The 21,455-nt window shown below is 31.6% G+C and overlaps 2 long non-coding RNA genes across 2 annotated transcripts; one reads left to right on the top strand and one right to left on the bottom strand.

Moving 5' to 3' along the window:
* Window positions 1–2,207: 2,207 nt before the first annotated feature.
* On the bottom strand, window positions 2,208–5,000 carry LOC130730612 (uncharacterized). The gene is made up of 3 exons (XR_009016393.1): window positions 4,916–5,000; window positions 4,130–4,204; window positions 2,208–3,511 (listed from the first exon to the last, which is right to left on the bottom strand). It is a non-coding gene; the product is annotated as an uncharacterized LOC130730612 (long non-coding RNA).
* A 6,962-nt stretch (window positions 5,001–11,962) lies between these two features.
* Window positions 11,963–12,990, top strand: LOC130732665 (uncharacterized). Its single transcript, XR_009017097.1, has 2 exons — window positions 11,963–12,231; window positions 12,630–12,990. It is a non-coding gene; the product is annotated as an uncharacterized LOC130732665 (long non-coding RNA).
* The last annotated feature ends 8,465 nt before the right edge of the window (window positions 12,991–21,455 follow it).

The following is a 21,455-nucleotide window of genomic DNA, read 5'->3' as shown; positions in this document are numbered from 1 at the left end:
GGCTCGCAGGAGTGCAGAATGTGGTGAAATGCCTGCCTTTCTAATATTTACGAAAAGATGGATGAATATGTTAATGTAACTATTCCAGGAAATATTGCACACAATAGCTAGTGTGAGACACAAACTACATGACAGATTGACAGGACATAAGACGACATCCATGACTGACTTTTTACTAGGATTGGTCACAAAGAACAACAGGTAAATGGACGGACATGAAGAATCACTCAATAGGAAACTGATTTTGCTATACAGTAAGTCAGTAACAAATGTTCAGGATCTATCAACTTCAGAATTGAGTGAAAGCAAAGAACCTATATATCATTCAGTGACACTTATTTGTTTTCCACTAGGATTATACCCGTGCGATGCACGGAGCCAGATTATCTTATTTCATTCAAGTTTATTCAAATCATCATAATTAATGTATTAGTTATATTAATATTAATTAACATTAATAAATTATTTAAATTTAAGTGCATACTACTACTAATTTTATAAGTTCTTAGTTTTTTTTAGATATATAAGTTCTTAGTTGTTTGTTCTTAAATATCAAGTTAAAATTAGCTTTAAAAAAAAGAAGTTAAAATTAGGCTTAACTGCACTTTTGGTCCCCCACTTATACTCTTTGTGCGAAAATGATCCCTAAACTTAAAAATTACAATTCTAGTCCAATACGTTAACATCTATTTGCACTTTTGCACATCACACACGAGTCAAGAGAGTCTCACACACCATGAGATGTGTAAACCATCCGACCATTGGTCCAAGCCCAATAGCCCAGCACTCTTCTCAACGTGACTCACTTGCAGTAATTTTGCACATGCAGCCGAAGCAGCACCTAGTCATCCCTTCCAAAATTATCAGCCCAATAGTTAAAGCTTAGTTAGAATATGCTTCTTGTTTTTTAAAAATAAATAAAATAGTTCACCCACCAAATCAAAAACTTTTGTAGCAGCAGCCATGACTACTACACCCCTTCTCAAAAACCATCACCGAAAAAGAATTTGGTTTGGAACTATCTAAGGTATCAGTCATGGCATCCACAAGCAAGCTTCCAAATTCAGCAACTTACCCTAAGAAAGTCAGTGCTATAAGCTAGAAGAATGTCACAGTGCTGAACAAATGTTCTCTAGTCGTTCTGCAAGAAATCACAATGAATGCTAAAGTCATTGATAGTTTGAGGTTGAATGGTTGTTTATCGGTTTGATGGAGGCATTTCATCATGCATCTTAGCCAAATTATACATTATCATTGTTCCAGCTTAAGGCATAACTCATGTGGGAGATGAATAATTCAATACCTTCTTAATTATGTACCCAAAAATATAGTAAGTTTTGTGTGTTGAAAATATTGAATACTTTCTTGGATGCTGCTAAGACAAATAAAAATGGATCCAACAACTTTTGGCTTTTTTAGCAACATTAAGAAACGTGCAAGTGCCAAGATTTTCAGTGACCAATTTTTGATGCGGCAACAACATGTTAAAGGAACATAATCCAAATCAGGTAATTAACCAAGGTCCACAAACCCTTGTTGTAACATGTTCTAGGAGGAACAAAAATCAGAGTGACCAGAATGGTATTCATGAATTATAACTGATAAGTAATTAAAGAGTGAATTCCCAACATCAATCAGGTACAATAATTGATCAGAACCATATCTTTCTGCTTTCCTCAAACTAAATCCAACGTTCCTTCATTTTTTTTTAAATATTGAAACTAAATCTTGTACAAACAGAGTGAGTATGTACAAACTAATCTTAACAAAGCAACACCTGAGTAACAATCATAGCAGCCGCAACTTCTAAAGACTTCCTCAGATCAATCAAATTGCACACTGAGTGTTATTAGTCCTGCTTGTACCACGTCCAGCAGCCCAGCCAAGTCTGATCAGTCCTGCTTGTATCACGTCCAGTAGCCCAGCAAACCTCTATGCCTTCTGGTCACTCCTTGCTGCCTTCATCACAATCCCAATTTTCATTCACCACCATGTGTCAACAACCTCTTACTCATTTCCAACTTCAGCATAATTTGATCCATTTGTGTTTCCATTATTAAAATGTTTCAAACATGTTCCCATTAATTAAGGATCTGCAAATGTCAGTCATATTATATTGAGAGAAGTCACAATTTAGAAATTATACTACAATACTTTATGCAATAAAGAAAATAAACTGCAAATTCTACCTTATTCTATTTAGAGAGAGAGAGAGAGAGAGAGAGAGAGAGAGAGAGAGAAACACTGTAAGTATTTAATAGCCTAGAGAATGGATAAAGGAAGTCAAGTGCAAGTTCTAGAAAAAAGCTGCTGCTTAATTTCAAACACGTCATGCAAGGTTGAAGAGCTAGGGCATTACCATTGCCCAAATCTTAAAGATGATTTTTTTATTGAAGATGATTTTCATAATAAAAGATCATGAAGGGTAAGACTTTGGCTAAAATTCAAGGTCTCAGTATTCAAACATCAAGAATTGTTTTGATTTTTCAATCATATGATAATCAGTTTTACTTCATGGTTCAACACCTAAACAACTATAAAATTTTACACAACAGATTCCTATTGTTTTTCAAAGCAAGGTTGAAGAGGGCCATTGCTCCAACTTCCTGAGCCATCAAATTTCCTTCATGCACAACTGATTGTAAAACTGCAAAAGGGCTTCAACAAACTCATTAGCTCCCATAAAAATTCAGGCTTCCAGCTCATCCCTCAGCAACAGCCTTTTCTATTCCACCACTTCACTTTTCTAATCATAGAAAAAAGTAGAAACTTTTGGTAGTTTACTGCTAATGTCCAGTGTTGTAAAAATTGGTCTGAATTATTCAGAATCAATGTTTAAAGATTGGAGCAATCATTTATGATTTGCAATTAATTATCTTTCATGTTAGAACCTGCAGAAATAGTACTGAAATACCAACAAAAAGTAAAGACAAAATGACATCCACCAAACCATCATGCACTTCAGGATAGTCTTTCAAGTAAACATTATGCCATCAAAACATATATATAACACTAATGTACTGTAGCTGAAGACAGTGAAGAGAACAATATCGAAATACATTGAGAGGCTACACTGTTAGGCATTGAGAATACACCAATTCATTGAAGATTTGCAGTCTAATGTCTACTGGAAGAATTGAAAAGGATTTATATTTGAGAAAATCACATTAAAACTTTTAATATGAGGGGAAAGTACTGAATGGAAACACATTAATTTAAAATAATCATCTGTTTTGTATCAGTTAGATGTCTCAACTCATCAACTTACTTGTCCATGAGAGGAAGCAAAACACACGAAAGCCAAGAACCCCAAAAGAAGAGTGACTCTTGAACATGCATGGATTGTTGGCAAACCAAAATTAAGATTGAACATGAATTATATTAACCGTTGAAGGAAAATAAAGATATTACATATCGACAAATGACGTGGATACCTGAGAAGGAGAGGGTAGTGTGTGAGCACCTCACTTTTCAGAGTCAGTACTCAATAAGTCATTTGACATTGAAAAACCTGTCAAAAAATACAAATTCATGGTTAGCTTATAAGCTTCATTAGTGGGTAAGAAAATACTTGGAATATTAAGCATTAACATTCAACACATGATGATAAATATTTAAATCATAACAGAGCTAAAGATGAAGGGCATTTGAAATAAAAAAAAATTACTGCTATTTTTTTTGATAAAGAAAGAAAATTTATCTAATTGTTAAACCAAACATACGATTAGCACCATTAAAATGATCAAACATTTGACTAAAGGTCTGTTGTTCTAAACAACTGAATAAGGTAGTGATGTTCATAAGCCACTATTAATTACCATTCATTGATTATTATTTTACGAATAAATACTCCAGATTACTGAAAAAATAAAGTATTAAATGCTTTTCGTGTTCTAATGATATTAAATGCTTAGAAGTTGTCATTTAATACATTTTATTTCAGTCCTGTATCACTCAACTCAAACTATAAGCAAACACATAGAGATAAAGCACTCTAATGGCTTGATATATTTACTACTTGGCACGGGCTACAAATTCTAGTATTTATCATGATAACTGCAATGGAAAAGGCTGTTTTATCAATAGTAGCTATTAAAATTTGTAAGTCAAAAAAGAATTGCTCACATACCTGCTGAAGTCTCAAAGCAACTTTCTGGTACTCTTCGTTCATCTCTGTGAAGTAATTTTCTTTTATGGTTTGGATCTGTAGGTTGAAATAAGCAGAATCAAATAATCAAAACATTAGTAACCTCGAGACTTCTCATGATTTAATCTGTAGGTTGAAATCGGTAGAATCAATTATCAAATAATCAAAACATTAGTCACCATGAGACCCCTCACGCAAGGCATTTGTATCACCGTTGCATCAACACTTTCAACACTTTTGGAGGAAATAAAAAAGGTTCTTTTTCTTTTTTTAACCTTTTGTTGGGTATCATAAATTGCAAGTTTCACTTCCATTCTCAAATTTAGATGTCTAAACAATAGTACCAACTTGCATTGAAGAAATCCCATTTATATCACTATAGCATTTGATTAATAATTACAGAGTCTTTAAACTGCAGAATGGCACTAAATAAAAGAGGATAAAAAATTAGTAATGAAAGAAGTTCCTTCCGATATAGAACTCAATTTATTTCATTGTAATAAATAAGCAGTTTCAACAGTAGAGTAATGTTATGCTCAGAAGGATGAATAAAAGATTCCAGTCCAATGGGTATATTTAGAAAGAAAAAAATTATATCATGATTTTTCCTCAAAGACTAATTAAGATTTCACATTCTTGTTAATTAATATTTTCACCATAAAAGTCATCATATAACTCTTATTTAATTTACATCACAGTTTGCTTTATCAATATCTGTTGTCATAGCAAAACTATATAGTAAGGAAATAAAAGTAAATAGCACAGTACCTTTTGGTACACTTCTTCTTGCCAATCAGCCCCACTTGGTTGTGCAATCTGTGCTGTAGAATCCAAAGAAGCTACAATAGGTATGATATGAAACAAACATAAGAATGCATGAATGTGATAGCAGGCCAGTAATGAAAAGGACCAACACTATGTGCAAACAGCAGAGGATACCACCCCACTATCTATAGTTATTTAGAAGTAGGGAATACTTAGTGGGGGTGGGGGGGAGAAAAATATTGGTGTTCATTAGTTAGTTGAGAAAGGGTCAGGGTCTCTAGAATATTCTGAGGAATGGTCAGTTTATGTATCATCTTCTACCAACAAACCCAACCTCCACCTCCCAACCCCCCTCCCCCCTGGACCAAAGAAAGGACCATTACAGCACAGTGAAGGATCCAAGGACACCTCTGCCTCACAACAGAGTAATTCTCCTCGCAACAACCATTTTAAGTTTATTAAATAATGTCCAAAGTTTTTTGGGGGTGGTGGATGATTCACACTGACTTGGTAACAGTTACACAAGTTCAACATGGAATCTTATAACTTTGTAATACTAAGAGAATGGATTTCATATTGATGTGTTGACAAAGAAGCTGATCCTATTACAAAACTACACAGACTACAATTACTCATGATGTGGATAATATCATGACACACCTCACATGAAGTAAACACATGCTACATTTTCCGTGTAGAACCTGAAAGTCAAATCAAGGCTATGCCCATTCTCATTTAGAATCTTAAAATCACACATTTCATCTTATGAAAAAAAAAATCTCAAACACAGTTCATAAGTTTATTGCTCGTACTTGTTGTTCCTAATTCCCTAATTCCCACCTAGCTAATTTACGATTTCAAACTGCACATATTCCTAAAGTCAAACACCAGTGTAAACTAATGAGGTTCAAATAATTACACTTAATAGTTATTTTAGAAAGTTTAACTTGACTATTTCACTCTAAGGGACTATGCTCTGTCAATTCCTGTCGTGTGTTAGTGTGATTCCTCACACTAACATCTAATAAGAGAATTCTTTCCTAAACCATCAAATCCAACCCCATTAACTGATATCAGTATTAAAATAACCCATTTTGGGTGATGAATCACAATTACATATAAAAACCTTTGGTATAATCAAAATCATATGAAAAACATGTATATTGAATAATTGAGAAAATTCTACATGATTAAAGATTGTAAAATACAAAAAAATAATAAATAATTGAGGACATGACACAAATATCTTGCAGAGGTAAATTCGTGAGCTGGATATGTTGTTTGCTCACTAAGCCGACATATCCAATAATTTAGGGTACATGAATTTCATTATATGATCAACAAATAATCACCACCACCAGGCCAAAGGCAAGAAACACACACTATAAAATTTCTCCAAACATGATTTTAAAAAGAAAAGAATCATTATACTATTTCAATGTTCCTGATTGCCTTGATAGATAAGAGGTAAGAACAATTCTATTACACATATACATATATATTGATCTGCACTCAAGATTAATTTAACACTTGAAGTGCAACATAGAAAATATTCTACCACTGCTCAACAACTTGAATAAGCAAACTGCTGCACTTTGGCAAAACTTGTGAAGGGGAAGGATAAATTGAACTGACCTCTCAACTTTGAAGCCATCTCAGAAAGGGACATTCAAATCATGAGCTGAATTTGATTGGCATGAGATTTTCAGTGGGAGGCAAGTGGGCAGAGCAGATGTGGAGAGCAATGAAGTCCAAATGGATGCATCACAACACTTGACACCACTTATATACAAATCAGTGTTGAGGACTTAATGGGGTTGACACGGGAACTCATATCTCCCAATAAGAACAGGACAGTGAACTCAAATACACACAATACACACAACAACAGTGAACTGATCAAAGTATGAGCAGTTATATTTATAGACAGGAACTGCAAGCTGTGGCCAGCCAAATTACAACTGTAAATGACTAAGAAAATGGATTATAGCGAATAGATGATAGCATATGGGGTAGAGCAGGGCCAAACAGACTGTAAAGCAGCAAAGAAATTGAGAAGAAGATGGTTGAAGGTGGAAAGTACCATTGATTATAGGAATAACTGCCAGAGGATAGGTAGTAGATAACCTCCTTAGGGAACGACCTTCTATGCACCAGCACGGCAACAGCTGGCCGGTGGGATGTCGAACCTCCTGGCTCCTACATCTAGAGTGCCAGAGTGCGTGGGAAAATCGATGAAGTAGAGGGGACGAATGGGGAGGGGATGCTTGATGCTCATGGGCATAGATCATAGATTCTCTTCTAGGGTTCAAGCATCAAGAACAACCATGAAACAACTGGAGTATGCAGCTGTCAATGACGAAGAAATTGCTGGAAATCACGTGAAGAGAGAGACGGAAATCATGTAGTCAAGGAGGATAGGTAGTAGATCAGCTCCTTAGGGAAGGTGACAGAGGGCTGTGTAGGGAGGTCTGAGCTCCTACCTCGGTGACAAAGGTTTGTGGAGGGAAGGAGGTTTCAAGTGGCTACTACTCCTAGACATACCCAGCCCACGAAACCGGCAGGCCCAATCGCAAACGCAGTGGTAACAAAAAAAAATGGCACTGGTGAACAGTGCAATTGGATCTTGCATTTTAAGTTATTAGATTAGATTACTAGTTGGCCTCTTCCAATTATGTTCTTCACTAATTGTCCTTAATATGTGGGTCTAGCTTAAAATTAAAAATCGTGCACAAAACCAATCATAAATATAAAGCCACAGTTAAACAGTACTTAGAAATCTATGTACAGTTCATTTAAGTAAAAAAAAAAACATCTCATACACTGTACTAAATAGACAAAGCAAACAAAAAAGAGGATGGGATGATTAAAGGAGATGGAATAATGATAAACACTACCAGACAAAACATTGCGTGTAAACTCAGGTTAAATTATCCTTTCTCTAGAGTCAGTGTTACTGTTAGTAGTGGTGTATCATAGTATTAGAGAAAAAAAAGTCCATGGAACCGGAAGGGAGCGACATTCAATCGGCATAGCCTTTAGTAGTGACTTTTATTATTGCTAAACACGAAATTCGAATCCTACTTGGGGAGATTTGATTCATTCCGAATAAAAGAATTCGGAATGAAAGGGTTAGCTTTGATCGTTAAGAGTAGGTAACCCGTTCCCCAGGGTTTTCGCCTTTCTCTAATAAACACATAAATTTGTAGTGATTCCTACAGTGTTCTAAAACCGTCAAGATCATTATTTTTAAATACTCTATAGATTATGATTGTTTAAAAACCGTCACAATTTACCTATATCTATATCGCTTGTGTGTCGTCTAACACCCTATGTCCATGAATCATCATCGGAGAAATAAAGCATATACAGGATAAATCACTTTGATGAAATTAAGTATTTCTGTCCCCCACCTTAACGGTAATAAGAGCATGCATCTACATTGTTGCAATCAAGTGTTCTTAATCACATCAATGGTGGGTTTCATACTTTTATGCGTTTTGTTCGATTGCATGGATTTGAGAGCAATGATTTTGACATTGAGATCTTTGATTGGCCCTACCTAGCCTCTCCCCATGTGATGAAAAGTTCCTAGTCATCCAATGTCAACAGCAAAGGTCACAGAAGCATAAACAATGAACATATCATGTGAATTTTAATTTTATTTTTAATTTTCTGGCATCCAACTTTTTGCTCGAAATTATAGATCCAATTGTTGTTTTGGGTCACACCAAGTCTTTTTATGTGTTATATCAGGCCAAAGTTGCTTTGTCAGAGAGAAACGTCCAATTTTGATCAGCACAGGAGAAGATCATTGCTGATCGAGTAAGATTGAGAAATAATTTGCTTTTGGAGGAAGAAGAAAACAAAGGTTATTGTTTAGTGTTTACACTTCCTATTCAGCTTTTAAAATTTGTTAACCAAATAAGATTTCAAACCCAGGCTAATCATATAGATTTCAGTATTTCACTTCTTATGAGTTTCATATTTAGATTCAATATAAGAAAGAAACTGAGCTTATATCACCTCTCAAGAGTATAGAGATTAAAAAGGAGACTTTCTCGTATGAGAAGTTGATGGCAATTTCATAAGTTCCCTGGTATTCTCATTTGGTTAACTATATGGTATACAATATCATTTCCCATGATCTTTTCTATGCCAATGTAAGAAATTTCTATTTGATGCTAAACATTATTTGTGGGAGGAACCTTACCTCTCTAGAGTGTATATATGGGGATTTGATTATTAGGTGTTACATATTGAAGACTGAAATCTGAGCTATCTTAGAACATTGTCATTCTAGGGAACCTTAATGTCACTTTTACCCTACATAGACAACACAGAATTTGCCTCTTTTGTTCTTTAAGGAAAGGAATGGATGAGTGAGCATTGAAACTTGGGTATATTTAGTACATTTTATAGTTTTCATCTCTTACCTTGTTTAAAGATTTCTGAAACTCTGCTAAAAGAAGATTATGAAAATATTCAATTCCCATAAAAGTTCCCATCGCACTGATAAATACTGGCATGGACGCCAACTCCAAAACTTATAAGAAACCCATTTTTCTTTGCTTTCTTTGCATATTGATCTAATTATTCATGGAAGTTCAACCACCAATAAATATGAACTATAATTATCGGTGTAAACAATAAAAGATATAATTATTGATGTAGACAGTAATGACGGAAAATACATTCATTATAATCAAAATGAAGATTGTTGAAGTTTATTATAATAACTAATGATAGAACAATACTCACATTACATAGCATGTAAAGGAAGATGGGTGCAAATAAAATAACTTTGAGAAGTCTCACATTGCTTAAGACGGTAAAGATAAGGGAGGTCAAGATTATATAATATATATACACTTATTTTCTTGTTTTAAGATGCATCAATTGAAAATACTTCAAGCTTTATCTATAATCTTGTTTTTAACTTTGATCTTAATTTCTCTTTAACTCTTGTTTTAGAGGGTTGTGAGATGATTGTCGTGTAAATAATGGAAGGTATAATTATTGGTGTAGACAATGAAAGTGTAAGATATATCCATTATATTTAAGATCTAGATTGTTGGGTCAATTTTAATGAATGTAGCTGGTTCCACACTTCCTAATATGGTAAAAGAAGCAAAAAGTCAATGGAACATCTTGAAGAAGTCTCACATAACCTAAGATGGTAAAAGACGAGAGAGGTCAATAGACCCAAATTGTTTGTTTCAAAAAGTCTAGACTCGATATACTTTAAGCTCTTTACTAACTTTGTTCTTCGGTGTAGTGAAATTATTATCATTGTAGACAGTTAAATCTATGATTATTAATGTAGTCAATGAAGGTAGAATAAACATCTATTATAATCAAGGTGTAGATTGTTGAAGATAATTGTAATGATAAAACAATTCTCACATTGCTTGGTATGCATGCCAAAAGAAGATAGAGGTCATGTTACATAATTTTATTATAAATTTTCCTTTGACCTATTGTAAAGATCCAAATATAATGCTGTAGAATCAGAAGAAGAGCAGTTCTCCCATAGTGTAATAGAGGGAAAATAAAAATGAACAACTGAGGTTGGGCTGTTGGTCAAAAGTTGGGCTAGGATTTGAACAGCCCAATTGGTTGTTCCTGGGCCTTTACCGGGCCGCTTTTCAAGACCTTTCCTGTGATGATTCTTTTTTCCAGAGTATATTATTTTTTGACAAAAAGTGTGTTATTTTAATGAAGTTATTTTATTACATAACAATTAATTTTCTGCAATATAATTAGAGTTTAATGGATATGCACTGACAGTGTAAAATAGTTTTACACAGTCATCTAATCAAAGAATGCCACATAGGAGAGATAATTACATTTGACTTTAATTTTAATTAAAAGAATAAGATATTTTCTGATTTGGCGGAATTCAATTGGATGTCTGTGTAAAACTATTTTACACTGTTAGTGCATATCTATTAAACTCATATAATTACTCTTATGATGTCAAAAAAATGTAAATATGCCAATTTTTGAAAAGAACTATTGTTTTTTTCTTGTCCACAATTTAAAAGAACCATAATTGTTCATAGGACTTAGTGTGATACTTACGTGTTACAAACTCTACTAAGTAAAATATACAATATATGAAAGAGAATTTTTTTCGGGCCAGATCTATCATTTTAAGATTTGATTATGCCTCATTCAAAATGTGATTATTCAAATAATAGTTTTTTCTGATAGAATATTAAGAAGAAAAAACTAATGGGCAGATGAAAAATATATATGTTTAGTACTTATTATATAGATGCTACTCTCCTATCAAATTGTTGGTCTTGTAGCGCATTTCATATTGAACCCCATGTCAGACACCTAACTATATAACATCACAACCACAATAGCTAATATAACATCACACCCACTCCATATATTTCACTATATCTCTTGAATTTAAGTACACCACCATGTTAGTTTTCCTAAGAGCGTGAATTAATAATTTTATTGGAAAAAAAGCCTAACAATTTCACAAAATCTTTTGGAAAGATTACCAAAGAAAATAGAGATTAAGTTTCATCTCTTTCTTAAGGTTTGGATAAAAAAGTTAACAAAGGAGAGAAAAATGAGGAAGGGATTAGTAGAAAGTTGAAAGCCATATGTTTACTTGTTTAGAATCCTTCCTTCAAATTGTAGACAAGTTTGGCATGTGAATTGCACGTTTTAATCTAGAAATCTTTCAACTATTAGCTACTCTCTATTATACATTTTAAAGTACATATTAAGAGATGATACATTTAAAACTTTGTGGATGTGGATTCTGGAGTCATAATTTCCCGCTACGTAACAAATTTAGTTGTTTCTTGTGTATAACTACATCACATCATCCAGAAGAGTAGAGTTTTACCACTTGAAGAAATTAAACCCACCAAATGCGTAGAAACCAAGTAGGCATAAAATAGTAAAGAAATCTTTAGCTTCACTAATAAGTTCAATGTGTACGTTGAAATGTAGGATGGTTTGAAAGCGTGAATGTCATAGAAAGAATTACTTTTTAGTTTTTATACACATGGGTTTAGCTCCTCCCATAAGAGAAAGTGCGTGACAGAGACATAGCACCGAGATGGCATGTTTTTCTTGCATGATTACACTGAAAAGGAATTTGGTGGTAAATTACATGAGAAGTAGTACTTTTCAAGTCACTATGCTCCAAGCAACCCTTCCTTGTTTAAACTTGCCTCTTCCAAACTAAGAGCCAAAATTGTAGCACATCAACCAAATGGGATGGCTTCAATCCTTCCTCTGCCCACTGAAGAAGCTCTGGGATAGGCTTCACTCAAGCCATAAAAAGCGTAAGCTTGTATTCCAATTTCAATTTTAAACACATTAATGTGTATGCATGTTTGAAAATCCTTCTACCATTGTTGATTCTAAAGTCAGAATCAATTATGAGAAGAAGCTTAATGTAAGTAGTTTTTGAATTTCAAAATTAATTTTGAGAGAAGAGAAATTGATCAAAATCTACTAACATTATGATTCTGTCTTGAACTATATGCTATTGATATTGTGTCATTTTGCTTCTATATGAGAGTTCCTGTTCTTCCTTCAATTTGAGAACATTTGCATTGTGATTTTCTCCTTTGATTACATTATTTCACATTCTTTGTTCATCAACCGAACAACTTTCATATATTCATATCATTAATTATGATATTACCTTATTTTATTCGGTTTCTTGTGTAAAAATTAGGCAGAGGAATATACATCTTATATAAGGATGTGAAGTCCTGCCCTTGTGATGATGTGCATGTCCTTTGGTCAATATTGGTAGAGTCAGGCGCGGCCCCTGCTTCTCTTCCATCAAAATAATTGAGCTTTAACTTACCTTATAGCCAAGCGTGTTTATTTGGAAATTCAGTAGGTTTTCATGTTTGAAGAAGACGTGATTCTGCAAGAAGCTACTTCGAGTTGCTCTTGTGTGGTGGAATGATTGTGCAAGGTTTATATGTGGATGAGGATCCAAACATGTAACAAGTATATAGAGATGAAAAATATTGACTTAGTTTCTCTTCAAATACTAATAAATATGTACAGCTAGCATATTATGTGTTTGATTTTCTTTTCGTTTCATATATACTTGTATTTTTATGGGAAATAATGGGTTAGACTCATTTAACCTCCATGAATAAAAGAAAGATATGAAAAATCTAACGAATGATGTTATAGTAATAGTTATAGCGGAAATAGGTCATGCGACCCATTAGGGCCTGTAACTTGGTCCCTCAAAGGTCTGGTTTGATCTGACTCTTAGGGCCCGTTTGGTGACCAGGACACGATATGATAGGACAGGATAATAATCATATCCTGTTGTTATCTGTTGTTTGTTGCGCCAGCAGGATATGATAACACTATCCTGTCTCCTATCCTATCCTGTCAATCATGTGTAAAAGTTATCCTGAGGGGGGAGCTAGGATAGAGCAGGATATGATACCAGTTATATATTTTCTTTCAGTATCCTAACTCCAAATTAATTTATTTTAATATTATATAATTTATAATTTATAATTTATAATAATATTAATTAATAAATATAAAAATATTAATTTAACTAAAATAAAAAATAAATAAAATTATTATTCATAAATAGTAAAATAGACTACTCACTTACAAATATTGATTTATTAATAATAATAGACTTTTTTTTTGAAAGTATTAATAATAATAGACTAATTCAATATTTTCATCTCCTATTATTTAAAAATTATTTATCTACTTATATAATAATTTAAATATAAAGTATTTTTGAAATAATAATATTTTTAATTTTAGTTAATTTTTATTGTTTATCACGTGTCACAACTAAGTGAAAAACATTGATTACAAATATTGATTTTTTTAATAGTAATAGATTAATTTTTTATTTTCATCTCCTATTATTTAAAACTACTTATCTACTTATATAATAATTTATAATTCAAATATAAAGTACTTTTGAAATAATAATATTCTTAATTTAGTTAACTTTTATTGTTAATTATCATGTGTCACAACTAAGTGAAAACCAATCAGTTAACTGCATAGTTTTATTTAAAATATAGGGCATCTTCAAAACAATAAAATAGGCTAATTAATAAAATTTAAATTAATTTTATTTATTTTAAAATATAGACTCATTCATGAAAATGTAAAGAAATTAAATTTAATAGAATGATCAATTTTAAATGTATTTTTTATTCAAATATAAATCTGATACATTTTTCCTTATCATATCCTGTTCTTATCATGTGCACCTCAAACACAGGATATGATAAGAGTTTATCCTGCTCTTATCCTATCCTGTTGATATCCTGTTCAGATATCATATCCTATCATATCCTATCCTGACCACCAAACGAGCCCTTAATAAAAAGGCTAGAATTTTTTTTTTTTAAAGAATGTTTAATTAAAAACTGGGCTTAAGCTATTAAAAAAAAACATGTTGGCTTATCAGGCAAGCTGTTTGAAAAAAAAGTTAGAGGTAAGCCCAAACTAAGACCATGGACAATAAAAGGCACATGTGACAAAAAAAATCAAAGCTTAAGCTCAGTAACACCCACACACTCACTTAGCTGGGAAAAAAAAATTCTCACCTACACATGTTAGGAGATGATTTGTGTTAGTTATTTTTGTCTTCCCTTTTTTATATCCTTACCTAATTTCCACAAGAATTACCATTTATATTTTATATAATTAAGTAAAAATGTTTTTTTACATAAAATTATTTTTTTCTCTTTTCAATTTTTATTCAACCAAATGTAAGGGATAGAGAGGTCGCGTCATTATTTCTCATTTCTTACTTTTCTCTTTCTATTATACCAAACAACTTAAAAAATCTACTTTGTTTCTCATGTCTTTCTCTCTACTCATCTTCTCTCTCTACCAAAATCATTGGCCAAAGGAGCGACAAGGCGATGGCATGACTAAACGACTTGAACAATCACGAGATTGAACGAAGAGGACGAAGAGGGCTTGCACAAAGATGAACAACGAGTGGCCAAGTAGTAGAAGAGGAGATACAGGATTTCTGGTGGGAGAAAGAGATTAGGGTTCACATTGAGAGAAAGCGACGGGAGTGGGAGAATGAGGTTAAAGATGTGGCTTAATTGCAACTTTTGTCCCTGACGTTTACCAATTCCACGATTTTAGTCCCCCACCTAATTTAATTACACGGATGGTCCCTGACTTTGCTGGTTGTCTGCAACGTTGGTCCTGCCGTTTATTTGATGAGGTAAAGACCATATCAAGTATGTTCTCATATAGGATTAAGTTTTTCATTATTAAGTTCATTTAGTAACATGATCGTTAAAGTGTCATCACAAGTAACACTATGCGAAAACTAAACTACTCAGATCAGAGCGAAACCGGGAACCACCGTATACTAGCCTTCATTGTGTTCCCCATCCAAGAAGTTTAACACTCGTATGCATTTAGTTAGATTTTGTCTGCTCATATATATCTTGTTCACCATGTTTTTAAATAGTTGTCCTTTTGACTGAGGATTAGTTTGGCATATGCTGGTCAGTAATTAACAACTAGACTGTTCCTCCACCGATTGCACTATTATAATATGGATGCTCACGCAAGTTCTTGTCACAAGTTCCTATTACAAAAACATTATAAACTTTGTCATGTTTTCAATTTCTTGCACTCTTCCATTGCCCGGGTCAGGGAAAAGGGTGGCCAAAATGTTCTACTGAATCTTCTGCGTGGCTTACTAGTTACTTCATTAAAAAAACAGAAATGAAAGAATCCAGAGGAAGAAGGGGTGTCAAATTGTGATTCCCTGATTTCACGTTCTACATGCAATTATTCTGTACAAATTAAGAGATTCTCATATTTGTTTATTGATGTATGGACTTGTCACAAATATCACTGTCCATCAATAGTAATTAATCAAACCAAATCTACTCAATAAAATATTCAACTGTTCTTAGACAGAGAGGTGGGATCATACCGGGATCCATGCACCAAATCGGCAGATCCTATTAAAACTGTTCTCATAAATAATTTCACTGGCTGCACTATTTAAGGAGTACTAGTTTTGGACTAGAATCAAACATAACTTGAATTCTGATACGGTGCTATATCAATTTAATACACCACCCCTATAAGATTCATTCACATATGTCCAATTATAAAAACTTACGCTCCAAATATCGATCAACTCATTAAAGATATATGTTAAGAAATCTCACATTTACGAAAAATATGACTAAAAGATACCTTGAGAATAATCATCATCGTTAAACTAGCTATTAATATTGAATCAAGAATTCATTAATATCATCCGTTTAGAGAGAGACACAGAACTGCTACTTGCAAATTGCAATTATATGAAGTGTACAATACTGACAAAACCTGACTGGGATTTGGGAGGTATACGAGCGTGGCTAACTGGCCCCTGGCAGCATTCAGTAAGAGGGTTTCAGCTTCGATGCAATTTCATGATACATCATGCCAGGCTAGGAAACAAATATATATTAGTCCTATGCTTCTCCGATCCGCAACCTTCAGGGTACAGACCATTTTTGTTCTTTCCTTTAGCTTATTCGAAATTGATCTGCTGCTTCCAAAATAAGACGATTTTAGCTAAACTTGTCCTCTACAAAAAGCTTTGTCTATCATGAATTATGAAAAATATGATTTACAAATTAAAAAAATATTTCTTCAAATTAGTTTTAGCAAAATAGCTAAAGCACACAATGAGCATATTATAAATAATATCCATTAAATATTATTTGTAAAAACATGATTTATGAATTGACTAATTCATAACATGGAAAAAAAGTGAACGTGAGATAAATTATTCAAGGTAATAGGTAATGATTTCTGAGAGGTGATCATATGTGTAGTAAGGGAAATGATTTGTGAGCATACGAATAGTGCATATATCTCATCAAACACTAAAATTGTGAAAGAAAGAAAAAAGATAAATAATTGATATAATATACAATAAAAGAGAAAATAGAGAAAATCATCAAGTGTTATTGAATGTCTTAATGTTTTTATTTTTGTATCCCAGAGCATTTCTAAAGATTTTTCACTATTTCACATGCAACTATTGATGTTCTTCTAGAACACCTTGTTAGATTAAAGTACACATTGTTAGATGATCTAATTATAACTTTTACACGGTGGTATTGTCACTTTTATCTTAGCTTTTTTTTTTGGTAGATTCTTTTATCTTAGCTAATTCACACTTAATATTTTTTCCACTACTTTTGGTTTCCACTTCTATTTTGTATTTATTTTCCATCTTTCTTAATTATATCACACATCTTAATTATATATATTTTCTCTCTTTTACTTTCATCATTTCTCCATTTAATACAAGTGTCCGTGAAACTTTTTCCGATGATAAACAAGTAAGCACTACTAAGAGCTGTACATTTTGAGATCAAGCACCACACTTTGACAACTCAATTCATGGTCTATGATGCATAAAGATCTGAATTATTTGAAGGAGGTCGACCTAATATACTCATCATTTGAGTTTGACATGTCATCAATTAATTAATTAGCTTCTCAAACCAAAATGAGAATGCTAGAAATCATAAATGCTGAGAACTACAACAAAGTACCAAAGCATGTGATAATTAAGATTAAACCGCGGAGAGTCCCAAATAAAACAAGAAGTATATAACAAAAGAGATAAAATAGAAAAGATGGATAAAGTGATGATAGCGATAGAAGGATTAGAAATAGAAGACACCGAGTGCTTTACGGGGACCAACCAACTAATTTCAGGTTTCGCAATCCCCACTCACCAAGAAAACAGAGATAATATCCCAGAACGTGTATATACATTTTAGGGATTATTTCTAAAAAAACTTTGAAAGACTTAATACTTTATATAAATTATCAGTTTTTCATATTAACTTTTTAACTTTTTGAGCTATAAAATCATTTATAGTTGTTCTAACACATTTTACCTATTACACTTACTTCTAATTTTGAAATCATTTTTATGTAATAGTGATAAATTTATAAGGATTAAGGAGTGTTATGTTGAGATTCAATTAACTTTTTAACTTTTCTTTAATTTTTTACTCAATTTTTCAAAACCATATTCATACTTTCTATTTGACATTTTCTATTAATTGTAAGCAATAAACAAAATTAAAAACAATAGAACCTTGAAAAAATTAGAGACTTTGCTAACTTTGATATATATATATATATATATATATATATATATCATGTATCTCATTTGGTACTTTACTTCAATTCTTGATGGTAGAAACAATAAAAATAAGAGAGGAGAGGAGACCATGTATGTAAAATGCGACAACATATTCGTTACAACTCCAAGGATTTCTAATGAAGATTTATTTCCAGAGCTTGTTGTTTTGTTCCAACTTCCAACGTTTTGATTGAGTATTGGTTAGAGTATCTACATCGATCATACTCACTAAAATATCTACATATCATTTTTTAATTTCTCATAATGCCACATCATCTACCCATTTTACTAACATTTTACTCAAACCCAACAACTCTTAAAAGTTTCTATAATGGATCTCACCATCAACATCACATTTGTATATTTTATTATTTATCTTCATTTTAATTAATTGTAAGTGCATTACAAGCTCAAATTTTAAGTCTAGTGTAGAGTATCTATTTCCACATACTCACATTTGTCATGTTGGAATTGAATATGTACTCCAATGGTAATAGATACTCATATGAGTATGTATTTAACTTTAAATACTACCATTGGAGATGTTCTTAGTAGGCTTTAAAATAATATCTTATTTCCAGAGTTTGATTCATCAGTTTCAACTTTCAAGGTTAGAGATGAAAGGGCAATGGAAAGAGAATTAGGTGATGATTAAGTAAAAGTTAATGGAAATTAATGCATTATTGGATAAATAAAAATATCGTAAATAATATTCATGAATAATGACAATAATAGTGCAACTTCCATTTTTTATCGATCGGTTGATTCTTATGGTAGATAAAAGATTCTCGATTATCAATTATCATACAAATATTTACTCCTATATAATGTAAGTATCTATCTATCTATCTATCTATCTATAATATATATAAAAGAAAAGTTCATGCAGCTTAGAGGGTAATTTTGTAATTCACTTTATTATTACACATTGTTGTATTTTTTTCATAGTCATTACTGTAATTATGTTTCTTATTGAATTAGAAATCAATCAGGATCGTTCGTTGGTTTTGATCTTAACATCCTCTTTCAATCTTGGCCACAAGTTTTGAACACTCTTCAAATTATTATATCTACACATAGGTGATTTTTGGCATTCCATCTCATTAAATTTATCATACTGCTTTAATGTAATACATGTTTATATTCATAATAAATTTAATGTTTTAAATTTAAATATTAATTAATGTGTGAATTTTAATAACATTGATTTTTCGTATTCCATTAGATTAATCAACAATGCTTTAACAAGCATGCATACTAATTTTAAAAAATATTTTTAATTATTATGTGATTTTTGTTAGTAATACAAATATGTTATTTTATTAGCACATAGTTTTTTATTTATTCTAAATTTTTAGAATTTATGTATTTTTTCCCTTCCAATTTCGCCATTTGTCTAATTAAATATTTATTTATATTTTTATACATTTTCTAAAAAATTATATATTTTTAATTCATCTCTTATGAAATTGATTTTAAAATTTGATAACACAAATGATTTTATAACTTTAAAAAAATTCTTGACCTTTCAATATTCTAATTGTTTCAACTTTTCTAAATGAATTATTCATGACTTTTCATTGTCCAAAACTCCTATTCCCAATTTCAATTAATTCTAAAATGATTAATATTCAATGAATGGAATGAAGAAGATGATTTTTGAGGCTTTTCATATCCTTCATAGTTTAGTCTTTAGGTATAAATACTCTTCATCAATTTGGTTTGTCTGCATCTTTTCTTTAACTTCATCTACATTTTTTAGCTCCAGAGTTGTCAGTGACGGAAAATCATAACACAATGCAGGGTTTGTTTTGCTGCTGTGAAATTGGTGAGCTACTAACTTATGTTTTAGGTTTCAAGTTTTGTAAATCCTGTACAGAACATCAATGTGGTCTTTAGATAGTGTTCATGTTCTGTTTTGTTCTTTATTTTTTCTAGGTTTTTCTATAAGATGTAAGATGTCAATATTTTATGAACAATGACTTAAATTTGGTTGAAACCTTGAAATCTTTAATGTTACGACCATAGAAAATATGAGAAGTTCATGTTTATCGATTTCATTTTTGTGTGATTTATTTTTCTATCTTCGTGTCAATATGTTTCTAATATGCATTCTTCTTGGTTCAAAAACTAATCCAAGATGTTAAGTCAATATCTTCTTATCTGAGGTCAATTGTTGATGTCGATCTACTCTTGAAGGTATAATGTAACCAATGTGAAGTTTCTTATCCTAGGCTTGGTTAGAGCCATTAAAAAGTTGTACATCTCAAGGTAGCCAACTGATTAAAGTTTATGAACTCTCATCTTTTATATAGTTTTTTATATCATTAATCTTATTTTGATTCAATTTTTCCATTGTATTTTTATCATCCTTAAGAAATTTGGTATATGGCATGGAGAAGCTTTTGTGAACATCCTCTAGAGGCTGGAAGCACCTGCAAAATTGCTTTTCAGTGACCCAATTATTCATCCATATCATTTAACATCTAAATTATCAGCGGATAATTTTTTAAAGATTGTTTTGTAGGTTGACAGCTATTTTATTTGACTTTCTTTGTCAATTGTGAAGGTATGTTTCGTTCAGTGTGATAGATATATTTTTATGTCATATTTTAGCTTTCTTTGTCAAATTAAGAAAAATTGTTCCTCAATTTTTATCTTCTTAATGAATAAAAATTTATGCTTTTGGAAAAAGTCCACTTAGAATGTAGATCTATCATGAAGGCATTTTTGTTTGAATGATTATATGACAAAAGAATTTATAATTTCAAGTTAAATTTTCATAATAAGTGATTTATTATTTACAATTTTTTTATTATATTAATGAAATTTTCTAGACCAAAAATTGAAGAATATTTGGCTTATTTTCTTTTTAGGGTTGAATTCTTATACTTACAAATAAAAATTGAATAAGATGATTGTGTTTAGTATTGAAAAATATTTCATTGAAATGCTTAGTCACTATCAGCAACAACTATCATTTTCAAAAAAAAAAAGCAACTACTATCCAATAAAACATCCAAAAGTAAAATCTTAAGCATATGGGAGAAAAACAAATGTGAATATGAAGAAAACTCATTAATATACTTTCGGAGTTATATAGGAGTTAGAAAATTCAAACTTTAAAGATTTAATTCAAATCTCACTTTAATGTGTCTAATGATAACACAAAAATAGAGAATTTACTCTACCGACTTTTGTACTTCTATGATTTCATTCACATATTCTTACTATTATATAGATGTTGTTTAATTTTCTTTATATCGTACTTCATTTTTTTATAAATTAAAAAATATTAAATTTAAGAATAAAATAGTTTAAAAATAAAAATTTAATTCATAAATAAAACTAAAA

The sequence above is a fragment of the Lotus japonicus genome, chromosome 1, assembly GCF_012489685.1.
Source record: "Lotus japonicus ecotype B-129 chromosome 1, LjGifu_v1.2".
NCBI lineage: Eukaryota > Viridiplantae > Streptophyta > Magnoliopsida > Fabales > Fabaceae > Lotus > Lotus japonicus.
Note: the sequence above shows the minus strand (reverse complement) of the source record. Positions and strands in the feature narration are given on the sequence as shown.